Below are 16,463 nucleotides of genomic sequence, written 5' to 3' on the forward strand. Positions count from 1 at the left end.
ATCGGCAGCACGTGACGGAGAGGTGCTCAAGGGGTCCTTCCTAGTCCCCCACCAGGGAGCCCGTTACCGGGTGTATTTCTCCATGGGGGAAGCCAAGTGCTACCTCTGCCGGGCGTCACGGCATGTCCGGAGGGACTGCCCCTTAGCCCGGCAAGGAGGGGCACCTGGGATCCCCGAGACCCGGCAGGACATCGGCCCCATCATTGCCGATGCCCCTGGCCACCCGATACCCGAACCCCCCCCCCCCTTCGGACCACCACTTCTCCCGCTCAGGCCCAAGGGGCACCTCCCCTATAATGCCCAGACGAGCGGGAGAGCCCCACCCTCGCTGCTGACAATCTGTCGGGGCCTATGGGAGGAGGCTGTGGCAGAGATACCACCAAGCATGGGAGAGAGCCTGCCCCAGGGAGAATCCTCCCTCCCTTATGCCGCCCCACCGTCCCCCCACAAGTCCCTGAGCCATCGCCTTTATCCCCTGATATGACCCCTGCTAACCAGCCCCCAGATGATGCCATGGAGGGCTGGGCCCTAGTCCAAGGGAAGCGAGGCAAGCAGAAGGCTCGAGCTCCGCCTCATCTACCCAAGGCGGAGGCCCCCCGGAAGACCAGGAAGGGGGGCACTTAATGCCGAACCTTCTGCTTTGCCCACAAGTGCGTCCCATCCACCGGTGTCAGCTGGGAAAGACGTGGTAGCACCGGAAGGTAGTGCCTCCCCTCCACAGGAGACTCTCCCCTCTCAGACTCTCAAGGAAGCCCCTTCTGTCCTGACACTACCCGAAGCCCCCGTGAACCCCGAGGCAACCGTTGTGGCGGGTGCCAGCGGGGAGAACCCCAGGGCGACGGAAAGTGTTCTCTCCTCCATGTTCGAGGAGATCGAGGCCCTAGATCTGACCCCGGTCGCTCAGGGGGAGGATGACCTTTTGCCAGCAAACCTCGATTTGGGCGACCTCACTCCACCCCTCTTTTCCCCATGCTCCCTCCCCCTAACTGCTGCTTCTGCTCCCACCTCCGAGGAGCCCCTGGACTCCTCCATGGACCCGGCCGCTGATGGCACCCCGCTGACGACCACTGAGCCTGCTCAGGTGACAGCTGGCGCCACGCGGCCGGGACACGAGTCTCCAGTGGCAACCCCCGTTGGTGAGGAGCAATCGATTTCCTTCCTGGGTGGCGGCCCAACAGAAGATAATCCACCTCCTGATGCTGTGGCCGCTGAATCCACCATAGAGCCCACGCCCGGTATCACTGAGAGCTCCCTCCTCACCCCCTTAACCCTCGAGCCTGATCGGGAGGCGCCACCATCCCGCTGCTTGCCTCCCGAAACCCAGAACTTCACCTCTGCCCCTGCCTCTGCCTCTACCCCTATCCAGTCTACCTCCTGCGATGTTATCGCCGCCCCCAGGGCTGTCTCCTTTCCTTTTCCAACCAATGACCCCCAGGGAGCGGCCTTTGCATTCTCCTGCCCCGACCCATTAGGGGCTGTTACTTTCCCTCCACCGCCCCCTATCGCCCCAGGACTTGAGGCGGGCCTAGAAACTCCAGCCCATCAGGCACCCCGTCGGGGGTCCACATCCTGCTTGCCCATTTTAGTGGGCCATGGGGCTGCATCAAGGGCCCCGCCGGGGAACAACTGGGAAACCATAACCCCACCCCCCCATGAGCTGCGAGGAGAGCTGCGGAAGTTTTTAGAGGATGTCCGTGGCTCCTGCAACAAGGTACAGCTTGCTCTCCAGCGATGGGGGGACATTTTTCAAATCCTCCAGGCCACAAGGGCCCTCATGGGGGAAGGTAAAGGGATGGGGAAGCAGGATGTCACGGCCTACTGGCGGGTCCGCGTCTTCCATGACCAATTACTCACCTACGGGATGGGTCAAAGACTGTTGCGCAGCCCGCTGAGGGATGCGAGCGTCCCTGCCAGTGAGGATCCCCCCCAGCCCCTCCCAAGACACCTCTCACCATTGCAACATTGAACACCCGGAGCTGTAGGATGGCTCTCCGCAGGTCCCAGGTGCTCTCCTTCCTTCGGGAGGGAGGGTACTCTGTGATTTTCCTGCCGGAGACCCAAACGGATCCGACCGCCGAAGATAGTTGGCGGCTGAAGTGGGGGGACAGGGTCTACTTTAGCCATTCCACGATTCGGCAGGCTGGAGTGGCGACCCTGTTCTCCCCTGACCTACGGCCCAAGGTGCTAGGGGTCGCCGAGGCCATGCGGGGTCATCTGCTGCATCTCCATGTCCGCATAGAGGGGCTCGTGGTTAACCTCATTAACGTCTATGCCCCGACATCGGGCCCGGAGCGGCTGCAATTCTCTCAGCAGGCGTCTGCCTTCCTCGGCACCTTAGATTCTCATGAGTGCCTGGTCCTGGGAGGGGATTTTAATACAACCCTTGAGGAGCGAGACCGCTCGGGGACTGAGCAGTGCCTGGCCGCCACGGACACCCTCCGGGAGATAGCCAAACATCACTCCCTAGTGGACATCTGGCATGACCACCACCCGGATGACACTTCCACGTTCACCTTTGTCTGGGTGGAAGCCCATTGGTCGAGCCACTCGCGGTTGGACCGCATTTATTTATCACACTTCCATCTCTCACGAGCCCACTCCTCCAGCATTCGACTGGCCCCATTTTCTGACCATCATCTAGCCACCGTGACAGCCTCGCTCTGTGCGGAGAGGGCGGGGCCGGCCTATTGGCATTTTAACAACAACCTGTTGGAGGATGAGGGCTTCGTGACGTCCTTCCGGGAATTCTGGCTGGCCTGGCCAGGGCAGCGGCATGCCCTTCCCTCAGTGCGGCGATGGTGGGACCTGGGGAAGGTGCGCGCCCGGCTTTTCTGCCACGACTAAACCTGGGGCACCAGCCGACAGAGAAATGCGGAGATAGAGCAGTTGGAATGGGAGGTCTTAGAGCTGGAGAGGCATCTGGCCGCCAGCCCTGAAGACCCGCTCCTCTGCGGAGCGTGCTGGGAGAAGGACCATCGGGCCCGGGGCGCCTTTGTTCAATCCCGCATCCACCTCCTTCGGGAGATGGATCGCAGCTCCCGCTTCTTCTATGCCCTGGAGAAAATGAGGGGGGCCAAGAAACACGTCACCTGCCTCCTGGCAGAAGACAGCACCCCCCTCACGGAACCGGCAGAGATGTGTGGGAGGGCCCAAGCCTTCTACGCAAGTCTTTTCTCCCTGGATCCGACCGACCCTGGCACTTGCAGAATGCTTTAGGAGGAGCTCCCTATGGTCAGCGTGAGCGACCGAGACCCGCTAGAGTTGCCTCTCACTCTGGCCAAGTTCTCAGAAGCCCTCCGTCCTATGCCCACTAACAAGTCTCCAGGCATGGACGAGCTGACCGTGGAGTTCTGCTGCATGTTTTGGGACGTCCTCGGCCCAGACTTAGTCACCGTCTGGGCCGAGTCTTTGCAGAGCGGGGTCCTCCCTCTTTCGTGCAGGTGAGCCGTGCTCGTCTTACTGCTGAAGAAGGGGGACCGCCGCAATTTATGAAATTGGCGTCCTGTCTCACTCCTCCGCACGGACTACAAAATCGTAGCGAAAGCAATCTCGCTGCAGCTAGGGTCTGTGCTGGCAGACGTGATCCACCCAGACCAGACCTACACCATCCCGGACAGCAGTATTTTTGATAACCTATTTCTGGTTCGGGACCTTTTGGAACTCGGGCGTAGAGATGGTCTGTCGTTCGCCCTCCTGTCCCTAGATCAGGAGAAGGCATTCGATAGGGTGGACCACAGGTACCTCCTGAACACTCTGCGAGCGTTTGGCTTCGGACCCCAGTTTGTGGGTTTTCTCCGGGCGCTGTACTCCTCCGCAGAGTGTCTGGTTAAGCTCAACTGGAACCTGACCGAACTGGTCAGCTTCGAGCGAGGAGTACGGCAGGGGTGCCCCCTCTCAGGCCAGCTGTACGCTCTGGCGATCAAGCCCTTCCTCTGCCTCCTCTGCAGGAGGTTGACAGGGTTGGTGCTGCAGGAGCCGGAGGTGCAGCTGGTCCTGCCAGCGTACGCTGATGTCATGCTCCTTGTGGTCCAGGACCCGGGCGACTTGGAGTGGGTGGAGGCTTGCCAGGCCATCTATTCGGCAGCCTCCTCTGCCCGGGTCAACTGGGTCAAGAGCTCTGGCTTGGCGGTAGGAGACTGGCAGCAGGCGAGCTCCCTCCCACCCGCGCTTCAGACCATCCGGTGGAGCGCGGGTCCGCTGCTCTACCTCGGTGTTTACCTTTCTGCCACACATCCCTCTCTGCCGGAGAACTGGGAAAATTTAGAGGGCGGGGTGATAGTGGCTCCGGAAATGGATGGGACTACTCCGATGTCTCTCCCTTTGTGAGAGAGCGCTGGTGCTTAATCAACTAGTCCTGTCCAAGCTCTGGTACCGGCTCAACACCCTAGTCCCGGCCCCGGGTTTCCTGACCAACCTCTGGACATCGATTCTGGGGTTCTTTTGGTCAGGAATGCACTGGGCCCCTGTAGTGGTTCTTCATCTACCCCTGAAGGAAGGAGGACAGGGCCTGAAGTGTCTGCACACTCAGGTCTGTGTCTTCCGCCTCCAGGCCCTACAGAGGCTCCTTTATGGTGCAGGCAGTTCGGCATGGAGCATACTGGCGCACGCCATCCTGCGCCGCATCCGAGAGCTCCGATATGACTGGCAGCTCTTTTACCTCTGTCCGGGAGGTCTTCCGCGAGACCTCTCCGGGCTGCCGGTCTTCTACCAGGACCTCCTCCGGACTTGGAAATGGTTTTTAATGACCAGGTACGTGGCGGCCAACGAGGGGACAGATCTCCTCGCGGAGCCCCTGCTACACAACCCCCAGCTCTGTGTGCAGGTGGCGGAGTCCCACTCGGTGCACCAGAGCTTGATCCTGGCAGAAGTCACAAGAGTCGGAGACCTCCTGGACTACGACCGGGGAGACTGGCTGGATCCCCTGACACTCGCTCGGCACATGGGGCTCTGCATACCTCATACCCCCCGGCGCGTACTTCAAGAGGTGAAGGCCGCTTTGCTGCCCACTGCTAGAGCTTACCTCGATCGGGTCCTGCTTAAGGGCACGCCCTGCCCACCCTCTACCCCAGGCCCACCGGACCTTATAATTATAATTGGACCCCTGCCCCGTAGACCCAATTGACCCCCTCACCTCTTTACGGCGAGCCGGCTGCATGAACTGCAGCCGGTATGCTTCCAAACTGTGCCAAGGAAACATCTATACATGCTCGTGCTCCACACCCTTCACGCCCTTACCCTAGTGTCCCGCCCCGACACAAAGTGGCGAGACCTTCTGCCACCTTTGGAGGGTGAGCAGCCCTGGTGGGCCAGCCTATAATCCACCTTGGTTCTGAGGCCCGTCGGGGACATCAGTTGGCGGCTCCTTCACGGAGCTGTGAGCACGGGCACATACTTGGCGCGGTTCAACCCCATCCCAGATACTTGTCCCTTTTGCGATGTGAGGGAAACCCTGGCGCACGTATATTTGGAGTGCGCCAGGCTGCAGCCCCTGTTCCAGCTTCTCACAAATCTTTTATTACGTTTTTGGTTGCATTTTTCCCTCACCTTTTTATTTATGCACTCCCCTCACCTTCTTATTTATGCACTCACCATCCGTGGCCTCACAAAGTCACGGGATCTCCTAGTTAACCTCCTCCTGGCCCTGGCTAAAATGGCCATCTATAAAACCAGAGAGAGGAGGTTGGCCGATGGGAGTTTCCTGTGATTGTGGGGCCATTTTCCGATCCTCGGTCCGTTCACGTATCCGGGCGGAGTTCCTCTGGGCGGCGTCCACCGACTCCCTTGATGCTTTTGAGGAGCGGTGGGCGCTGTCCGAGTCTCTCTTCTTGGTGCCCCTATCCAAGTCCCTGTGTTTTGACCCTTTGATTGGGGGAAAGAGTAAGGGACCCCAGCCCCAGCCGTTGCTGCTGCAGACACCACCACCTTAGAGGGGTCCCTTCACACGTGGATGCACGTGACCCCCCCCCCCGGGTTCTCCACCCCACAGCCTGCCCCTTTTGTTGGGTGCTTTCAGAGGAGGGAATTGTTGGTGACACTCGAGCGTGGCGCCAGGTAACTCGAGGGGATGGCAGACCTTGAGAGTCGATGAAGCCCCCTTGCTCTGGACCACCAGGTAACTCGGAAGGGTGGAAGACCACGAGAGTCGAGGAAGCCCCCTGCTCTGGGCCCAGGCAAGCTTGAACACTTCCCTCCCCTGAAGCTAATGAGAAAACAATTGTGATTGGTTGCTGTGTTACACATTGCATATGCTGTTGTTTTTACTTTGTAAGTGTGTTATGCAAATAAAAACATCTTTTTTGCTTCAAAAAAAATTACTCTCCTATAGCCATCTGGCCCAACATTGTCACATTGGCTTGATGTGTCCACTCATTACATCCAACAGAACTAATTCCAGTTCCTAGTAGAGATTGTAATGAGTCACTATAGCTTGACTGTACTAGGTATAAAGAAAAAAGAAAAGGAGTACTTGTGGCACCTTAAAGACTAACCAATTTATTTGACCATGAGCTTTCGTGAGCCACAGCTCACTTCATCGGAGTGAGCTGTAGCTCACGAAAGCTCATGCTCAAATAAATTGGTTAGTCTCTAAGGTGCCACAAGTACTCCTTTTCTTTTTGCGAATACAGACTAACATGGCTGTTACTCTGAAACCTGTACTAGGTATAGGCATTCTTCTTGATAAAAATTGCCAAAGACAGATATGGTGTCATTTTGCTACAACTGATTGTCTGTCTGTAGCCTTGCTCACAAATCATGGCACATGTACTACATACTATTTAATTATATGAACCAGCAGGTAACCCTAAATCAATCAGTGGAGGGCAAAGCAGAGCTCTCCTGCATTTTCTCCACCATCTCCTGACCCTGCAGAACTCCCAGAATGCCCCTGTAAGTGGCCCACTGCCAGTTTAGTGTAAGAACAGACCCTGCAGAAACCCCAGTGTCTGATCCATGTGTAGAGTGTTTGCAGATACTCCTACCAAAGCCAGCAGGAGTCCTATATGTGGTGGGCTTGTTAGAAATGGGCCCTAGGCTCGTTGCTCTGCACAAGTGTTAACCTCTTCATGAGGTGTCTCAGGAGAATTAGGATAAGCAGTTACCATAAGGAGAAATCTCATAGGATGTATCACATACAAAAATAAAACTGTTGCATGGATGTGCTGGAGAGACAATGTCCCACATCTAGCATTGCCAAGTGAGCTACAAGCCATTGCATGATTCTATTCTATTCAGGTTCTTATACTGCGGCTGTCACTATCATTCTCTTCTCTTTTCAATTTCTCAAGCTCAGAAATGATCTTCGTAAACTGAGCCAAGAAAAACAAGTGCAGTTTTGATCTGACTATGATTTTCAAATCCAAATAATCATTAATAAGGTGAAAACACTTTATCGATTCTGAGTTTGGTCCTGCTCTCATTAAAGTCCATCACAAAACTCCCATTGACTCAAATAACAAGAAGATCAGGTGATTAAACATAGTAGGGCTGACTTGTCAGAAAAACTGAGTACCAGATCTCATTGAAGTCAGTGGAAACTGAAGGTAGTCGGCACCTTCAAAAATGAGACCAGCTATGTTTGTGAAATGCAGTAATCCATGATGGTTCATTTAACTGCAAGTGCTTTAAAATAAACAAGAATCCTACAATAAATCCATGGTAACATGGTGACTGGTTTGTTGTTATTTTTGTTCACAGCATCTGGAATTAGTAATGTAGGGGAAGAAATCTTTTTTTAATTAAAAAAAATTGATACTTTAGTTAAGCACAATGGGTCGGGGAACAGTCTAATGATCATACAAGACAAATAGGAGCAGCTGTCTGACAATGTTTCCTTGTAAGCAAATAATGGAAATGAGCAAGTTTCAAACCAAACAGAGTCAGATGTTCCCTCTCTCTCTCAAGGGAATGTACTTGTACTTTTAACAACTCTGTCAGTATGTTTTACATTCTGAAACATGGCCAGCTAATGAAGATGGAGAACATCTGTATTTTCATTATGATTAGTGTCAAAAGAATTTTATTTTAATCTCATTTAGCATCAAGATCTTTGCGTATATCAGTTGCTTCTTGAAAGACACCCAGACTTTTGAATAAAGATAATAGAATCATAGAATATCAGGGTTGGAAGGGACCTCAGGAGGTCATCTAGTCCAACCCCCTGCTCAAAGCAGGACCAATCCCCAACTAAGTCATCCCAGCCAGGGCTTTGTCAAGCCTGACCTTAATCTCTAGGGAAGGAGATTCCACCACCTGTCTAGGTAACCCTTCCAGTGCCTCACCACCCTCCTAGTGAAAAAGTTCTTCCTAATATCCAACCTGAACCCGTTTCCCACTGCAACTTGAGACCATTACGCCTTGTTCTGTCATCTGCTACCACTGAGAACAGTCTAGAGCCATCCTCTTTGGAACCCCCTTTCAGGTAGTTGAAAGCAGCTATCAAATCCTCCCTCATTCTTGTCTTCTGCAGACTAAATAATCCCAGTTCCCTCAGCCTGTCCTCGTAATTCATGTGCTCCACCCCCATAATCATTTTTGTTGCCCTCCACTGGACTCTTTCCAATTTTTCCACATCCTTCTTATAGTGTGGGGCCAAAACTGGACATGGTACTCCAGATGAGGCCTCATCAATGCTGAATAGAGGAGGCTGATCATGTCCCTCAATCTGCTGGCAATGCTCCTACTTATACAGCCCAAAATGCCATTAGTCTTCTTGGCAACAAGGGCACGCTGTGGACTCATATCCAGCTTCTCATCCACCGTAACCCCTAGGTCCTTTTCTGCAGAAAATCTAGAATTAAGCAATGTAAGAAAAAAAAATCTGTTAGTTATCTAAGACTGAGAACATACACACAAAGGATCCAACTGCCACAGAATTCAAAATAACTATATTTCAACCAAATATAGGACATACCAAGATGATAGTAATTGAAGAGTGTTACTACAGAGGGTAGAGTGACTTCCTTTTCTGTTTCCTCCCTGATTATGATGGCAATTCTGAAATCTTAACAGCCTATCTCAAAAGTAGCAGCCACATGTTCTGAAAAGAGCAACCTCAATTTGCAACCACTTACATTAGGTGACTCATCATGATTAGTCCAAGGATTATAAGTAGGATTCCTCAAATCCCTCTAAAACGTCATGGTCAGGTACAGTAATAGGAGTGAGCTGAGAGAGTGTTTCCATTAGTTCAATGCCCTGTAATTTCCATTAATTTATTTGTTTTTAATGTGTTTTACATACACTCAAAGGGGCGGGGGGAACTGCACATGCACGGTCCTGTGTATACTGAGAAACCTAAAGGTCTTTTGGAAAGAGATCATATTACATTAAAAAGGCACAGTTCTTTAATGATTTTAAATGCCTTTTTATTCCTCTTGAGTTTTGTAATTTCTGACACTTTATAATTCTTTGAAAATTACAGGGCACCTTTAGCTTATGTCTGTTAAACCACCCTGCCTACCCTTTTTACTCTCTCCATCTTCAGACATCCTGCATCATGCTGACTACTCTTTCAGCCAAGGAATGAACGTGGCTCCATCCCAAGTCCATCATCATAATTCTTCAGTCATCCAAAGGGGCAGCTACAAAGTAGCTCAGAGCCATCCCTCGTGCGGGGGCTGAGTGTGCTACCTTCACATTGTTCTCTGTCACTGACCATGTTCTTATTTTTCTAAAAGTGGAGACTGCATCCCCTGCTAGAACTGTGGTATTATCTTTGCAGAGGCTCCAAGAATGTTGTTGTTTTAAGGAATTTTATTCAAAGGCAGTTTGAATCTCCATTTAATGCTATTATTTAAAAAGCAGGACCCCATCAGACTTAACAGAGAAAATATGGGTCCCTAAAGAGTCTGAACTGGTTTCTAAGTCTCTGCTTCTCACAGGCAATTTTTTTCTTAAAGACACTTAAATATCTGCTACCGTTTCTGCACTTCTGCAGATATTAAAAATAAAATTAGAATACAGAGATCTCAGTGTTAACATGTTAAGCACGGATGTGCTGAAACTGCCGTGTCATGCCTCATGAGAGTCATGCTACAGAAGGGACTGTGGAAGTGAGTAAAGATCTGAGACTTGCACAACTTTTTCCACTGCAAGCAGAAGCTTCCGTAAACAGAAGTTTGAGACTTTGAATCTCCAATCACTGGAAGATGGAGCCAGTCACTGAACAACGTTGCTAAGCTTCTTAGCAGAGCTCCTAAAATTGTCCCTGTAAAAAATTTAAAGATTTTTTAAAAAAAAAAACTTGAAGACTCCATTTCTGGGCAGGCCTTGCATAAAATCCAGGCCCAAACTGTAAAATACACCAAAATTTGCTAAGGTAAGCCCTTTGCAAGCAACTTAAAACAAAAAATGCAAGTGGATGAGGTCAAACCATGAAGTGTTGCACAATCTTGTTCAGACTCTCAGGCTGTTTTAGCCCCAAATTTCCTTTGGGGCCATGACCACATTTTGAAAGTGGCCTCTAATTTTGAGTGCCTCCGTTTACAAGTTGTGTAAGCTGGTTGGCTGCCTAACATGCGACACCCGTAGCTTCCATTTCAAAAGTGCTAAGCATCAGCAGGTATCTCTAATTTCAACTGCCCTCTGAGAATCATCTCAAACTGGATACCCCAAACCTGAGGTATTCCAAAAATCAGAGACCACTTTTGAAAACTGGCCCAAAACCTCTCCAGGTTATGGCCTCCTGATCTCTAAAATGATCTCTACATCACAGGAGTCTGGAGCAGGTTAATGTATTAATTAGAATTGGTTGGAAACTGGAATTCCTGTCCTATGAGAAACTCTGAAATTAAAAAAAATCAAAAAATAGAATTAAAAACATTTTAAAATTCCAATTCAGCAGTCTCTCTTTGGAGTCTGTTTTTGAAGTTTTTTTGTTGTAATATTGCGACTTTTAGGTCTGTAATCATGTGACCAGGGAGACTAAAGTGTTCTTCGACTGGTTTTTGAATGTTATAATTCTTGATGTCTGATTTGTGTCCATTGATTCTTTTATGTAGAGACTGTCCAGTTTGGCCAATGTACACGGCAGAGAGGCTTTGCTGGCACATGATGGCATATATCACATTAGTAGATGTGCAGGTGAATGAGCCTCTGATAGTGTGGCTGATGTGTTTAGGCCCTATGATGGTGTCCCCTGAATAGATATGTGCGCAGAGTTGGCAATGGGCTCTGTTGCAAGGAGAGGTTCCTGGGTTAGTGTTTTTGGTATGTGGTTGATGGTGAATATTTCCTTCAGGTTGGGGGGTTGTCTGTAAGCAAGGACTGGCCTGTCTCCCAAGATCTGTGAGTGAGGGATCGTCCTTCAGGATAGGTTGTAGATCCTCGATGATGCGCTGGAGAGGTTTTAGTTGGGGGCTGAAGGTGACGGCTAGTGGCGTTCTGTTACTTTCTTTGCTGGGCCTGTCCCCTAGTAGGTGACTTCTGCGTACCCTTTTGGCTCTGTCAATCTGTTTCTTCACTTCAGCAGGTGGGTATTGTAGTTGTAAGAACACTTGACAGAGATTGTGTAGGTGTTTGTCTCTGTCTGAGGGGTTGGAGCAAGTGCTGTTGTATCTTAGAGCTTGGCTCCAGACAACGGATTGCGTGGTGTGGTCTGGATGAAAGCTGGAGGCATGCAGGTAGGAATAGCGGTCAGTAGGTTTCCGGTATAGGGTGATGTTTATGTGACCATCACTTATTAGCACTATCGTGTCCAGGAAGTGGCTCTCCTATGTTGACTGGTCCAGGCTGAGGTTGATGGTGGGATGGAAATTGTTGAAATCACGGTGGAATTCCTCAAGGGCTTCTTTTCCATGGGTCCAGATGATTCAGCAGCACCAACCTTCTATTATCACAAAGAGTGATTAGTCCAAACTCAAATCCAGATCTAGGTCAAAGTTTAGTTAGCAGCTTGTATTTATCTCTCTAGTGGGCTGAATCAAATCATCAAATCTGAACACCCCAATTTTTGGAAACTGTTGTTTTTCTCTGGATTTCAAATCCAAATTTTGAGAAGAGACTAAGGGAAATATCTTGGTGATATTCAGACCGCGGAAGCCAAATACCATCCTGCTCCCAGGAGCTGAGTCACCCCTCCCATGGAACATATATTACAGTATCCTGTGCATATTGCACATTTGCCTATTTTAGTTTTCACTTTCTCCTCAGTACTTGTTTCTTTGATCCCATAATCATTTGGCTGTTTCTAATGTTTATGGCAGAAGAATGTATTAATACTGCTGTGCAGGCAGGTCTCACTTAACTTTCTAGTTGAAACACACCACAACATAAGAGCATACCATTTGGGGAATGTCCACATTCTCATTACTGGTTCACCCCACTACTGAATTAAGGTTATCACCTGGAAAGTTTGAATCTGAAGTTCTCAGGTGTCAGGGTTTGGCTATTTAATTTTATTTCAACCCCGTTCTTTTTTGTAAAGGTACCCACCGGGAAACAGCAGGTGGTAAACTCTGAGGCTATGAGCAAGCAGTAAGGAATCTACTAATAAAAATATCACAGTGCAAGAAAGGAACTGACTAGGAGAGAGGCAGATTGACACTAACTGGATGTTTATCTTCTGTGAATAGAAAAGAAAAAATGCAGGTAACTTTCCAAATAAAAAGGTTATTGTGTGAAATACTTAACCAAACTGAAATATTTTAATAAGTGCCATGGTCTCCCACACAAGGTTTGAACTGTTAAAAACTCCTGACCTTGACTAAGAGAAAATGCTTCTGAGGGATGCATGGGTGATCAAGGTGAAGGAAGAAATATGATGTTGGACAACTGAGAGATGACAGAACAATAAAGAAGCACAACTGCAGACACTTAATTGAGACACAATAGGCTACAGTCATTCCATCTCTCCTGAACAAAACCAATATTAGAAGACTGTCTCAAAGGTTGTGGTATAGCAAAAACTAAATATGATTGAACTATGCAAAGTAGGGCAATGAAGACCTTTGGCACTTTCCCAAGAAATGTGCAGAAGGACAGCCAATGACTTTCAGTAAGCAGAAAAATGAGTCATTTATCACTGTAAGACCCACTAAATACAGTCTTGCAGAGGTTTGTATTGCATAAAGAATGAAAATGTTATTGAGAGTCTCAAAAGAAACCAACCTTTATTGTCAACTTAAGAGATAAGGAGACTAAACAAGAGTCATTGCTGCATACTGATACATCTGTAGCTTGTTTTCAAAGCCAAGACTCTGATCTAATGAAGTAAATATGTGGGAGTGTCTTCCATTCCTACATAAAACTTTGATACCGATTTTTGGGTGTAGCAGTTTGGATGGAGGAAATAGTTAAAGAAGAGCAAATACATTGGGTGTCACTATGAAGAATGATTTCACAACAACTGCGATTTTTCAGCATTCTGAATACATAGTCAAGGAATTCTTTGCTCTCCCTGTCTCCTGCCAAAGCAGTTGTGATCTGCTGTATCCTCCTGTACCTGCAGCAAGCCCCTTACTTCCACCCTGAGAAACACTGTGCAAATAACCCTCCTCCTAAAAGAAGATGGCATGAGGGGAGTCCATTCGGAGCCCATCACCACCACTCGTGTACAGCAAACACAAACGTGCTGAGCATATGGCTTCTGCTCCCACTCTTCTTGGCTTGAGGGATGAGAATGTCATCTTGATATCAAAAAAGCTCAAACAACATTATTTAAAAATGAAGCAAACAAAGGGAAATGAAACCTGCTGCTCATGGAGATGAACCTTATAGAGGAGGTACCAATTAAATACATGGTCCTACCACTGGGACAACATTGCCATGTGTACTGTGCCAACGGGGTTTAAATATAGCAATCATATCAGGTCCATAAAAGGCATATCCTCCTACCTACATGTGACAGTGTTAAACAAATCAAGATGACCAGTTGCAGGCACCATATGCATGTTGATGTGTCAGCTTTTTTCAGATTTGTTTTATTTGTCTTTGTAAATCAGCGAAGTGACCAAAACAAATAAGCTAAGCTGTTAAATACAGGACTAACATTAGCACCAATTTAACAATGTGGTCTTTGCCATGAGAAAGAAACAGCTGGTGGCACTGCTGTGGAAATGGTTGTTATGCTGGCCACATTGGGAATCCTTGTTCCTGTTCTAAACTCCATCCATCTAATAAATCCATGTCCCCAGATTGCATCACTGTATTATTATTCCCTTTCCATGGTTGCCACATCACCGTGTTGCCCTTTGTTTAAGTGAATTACAGTATGCATTAAAAGCAGCCATCTGGAATTAGACCCATTCCTTGGAGTTTAATCCTTTCTCATCTTCTCTCCCCCATGCCAACCCTTTGCACTCTGTATCAGTGATGCTATTATAGGGACTGGTATAAAGAAGCAAAGAGATAACGATGGGCCTGCCATTTCCTCACATGTGTGTTTTTGATGTGGTATTAGAGGAGATGCTGCTGCTGCTGTTTTCACTTCTGCATCTGCCACACACCTTTTCCTCTGATTCTGCAGCTACTGCATGTGAGCAATTGTCATTAAAGTCAGTGAAAGCTGCTCTTATGGAAGCTGTTCTAGAGAGTTTTGTGAGTGGGGTAATGTTTTCATTGTTTACTCCATCTCTATTTTTGATCTTTCTTTCTCTGTGTAAAGTACGTGCATGAATTGTTTATGGGTTGTTCTGTGCAAAAATAAGGAAGTGAGGAGTGCTGATCAGTTCCCATTACTGCTTTGTTTTTTTGTTTCCTACTTATATTTTCTGAGGCTTTTTTTCTATCTCATGGATGTGGTTGCTGTGAAGGTTTTTTTGATTTGGGGTTTTTGTTTTTCCTCTATCTCCTTCCTTCTAAGCAGAGAACAGGATCTGGCTCCTTAGTTCATGCCCATCAGACTTTTGATCTTTGATCCCCCTGCACAGTAAGTAATCCATACAAAGTTGGAGAAAACAGAATATTTGGTTTATATTAAGCCATGAAAAAAAGTATATTATGTCCTGTGCAGTGATGTTCCTTTCCCATGGGACCCTGCCTTTTGAGAGCTGCTAAATCTTGCAACGTACAGCAACTGTTTCAGATGTGCACCTGGGAAGAAGTGCATCCCCCACATCCTGAGGGATTTTGTGTACATACGCTGCAGGATAGTCACACTATAGCTCCACAAAAAAATCCTTTGGAATTGAAACCAAAGCTTTTTCACACTTTAAAATACCACTGACATTCACTTGAAGTTGTTGTTTCAGATTCACACCTCAGAATGTGTGTGACCCTCAGTAAGACCCTCAGTTGCACCTGCTCAGTGCTCCTGATGCCCTAACAAGCCAGCCAGGCTGCCTGCTGGACGGCCTGCCTGATTGGCTGAGGAAGGCCACTTCTTAAACCTAGCGGCAGCAGCTCCTTGCTGGTTGTTCAGTGCTCTACCCACAGACTCTACCTCCCTATGCTTGTCTCTCCAAGCCTTGCTCCTGCTTTGCTCCTCCATAGCTCCAGCTCAAACCCCGTTCTGCACCCAGCCTTGTTCCCATCCTGTTCCAGCCTCCGAACCAGCCCTGCTCCTGCCTTCTTTAACTCCAGCAGTTCGGCTCTGACTATTGATTCTGACTTCAGTCTTGACCCTCGGCTCTGATTCATGACTTTGACTCTGTCTCACCCCTTGGCTCTGGCATTTGGACTCTGACCATTAATCCTGACTCCCACTCTGACCAGTAGGCCTGACTGCCTACGACCCTGTCCGCTAACAGAATGAGGCATGCGCCATGCCATGCCTGAGTTAATTAGTGAAGATGGCTTTCTGGAATGTTGGCAACAAGTAATGAGTTAGCACTTGTCTGGTTTTAGTACAGGACTGAAATAATTGCCAGAACTGCGGCCTGCAGCCATATAGCCTTGTACTGTGACCCTGCTAGCTTGATAAAGGTGGATGAAATAACATCTTTTACAGAACCAACTTCTGCTGGTGAAAGAGACAAGCTTTTGAGTTTCAAGTCTGAAGAAGAGCTGTGTGTAGCTTGAAAGCTTGTCTTTCACCAATAGAAGTTGGTCCAACAAAAGATACTACCTCACCCACTTTGTTTTTCTAATATCCTGGGATCACCACAGCTACAGCCACCCTGTTAGATTGCAAAAGAGAAACAAAGTAGGTCACGTTGGCATTTGAATGAGAGACCTCCCAGGGAAACATAGGTGTTGAGGATGTGCTATTAATAATTCAGCAAGTATATTGTTTCTCTCTGAATCAATATAGTAGCAATGCCTCAGCACTATGTTAGTTTAATGATTTTCCGTGGCTCCATTACTCTGAAGATAGTGACAGCATATTTTGTTTCAGCTGTTACGTGGCTTGTAGGCACAAACTACTTTTGACTAAATACACAGACGAAGCTTTTATGCAGTCTGGAAAAAGAAGGGAGACAAATCTGAGAAATGTCACTACAAAGCAGCCAATATTCTTCAAAAATCCACAAAGCATGTAGGTGACAGGCTACTTTTCAGGACTCGCAGAAGAAAACAGGGGGATC

This window comes from Caretta caretta, chromosome 5, assembly GCF_965140235.1.
Source record: "Caretta caretta isolate rCarCar2 chromosome 5, rCarCar1.hap1, whole genome shotgun sequence".
NCBI lineage: Eukaryota > Metazoa > Chordata > Testudines > Cheloniidae > Caretta > Caretta caretta.